This window comes from Dinoponera quadriceps, unplaced genomic scaffold (assembly GCF_001313825.1).
Source record: "Dinoponera quadriceps isolate SergipeBrazil2010 unplaced genomic scaffold, ASM131382v1 scaffold1106, whole genome shotgun sequence".
Classification (NCBI taxonomy): Eukaryota; Metazoa; Arthropoda; class Insecta; order Hymenoptera; family Formicidae; genus Dinoponera; species Dinoponera quadriceps.
In genome coordinates this window covers 3530-3977 of record NW_014555185.1, presented here as the reverse complement: position 1 = coordinate 3977, position 448 = coordinate 3530, and the positions used below count along the sequence as shown (strand labels likewise).

The 448-nt window shown below is 37.3% G+C and overlaps 1 pseudogene; it reads right to left on the bottom strand.

Moving 5' to 3' along the window:
* Positions 1-142: 142 nt before the first annotated feature.
* Positions 143-448, bottom strand: part of LOC106743387 — a 2571-nt pseudogene continuing 2265 nt past the window's right edge.

Below are 448 nucleotides of genomic sequence, written 5' to 3'. Positions count from 1 at the left end.
TAAATTAAACTATCGGTGTCTGTGTACATAATTTTACATTTTTCGCGATATAAAGGAGACATGTACTCGTGGTGAAATTCGTACAAGCAAACCTTTGATATGTCGAGGATGCACATACCCACATAGATCGGCTTGTTGAATTTCACTTCGAATTTTCGTAATTCAACGGCAGTGTTAAGTTTTCGGTGAAAATACTTCGGCTATGAAAATTTGGTTTCGCAATCATTGCCTCAGCACCGTGCCGTCCACCCCATTTTGTCAACAGTTTCACATCTACATGATTGCGTACATTTTCCATCGTTTTTCCAAATACAGCATTGTTCATCAATTTATACAAATTTTTCTCGAAATTATTCGTCGCTTGTGTTCTAAACTGTGTATTTAGTTCGATGTAATCGCGAAGCCATAGAGATTGAGCGAATTGGAGTATACGGTGTATCTTTGTAAT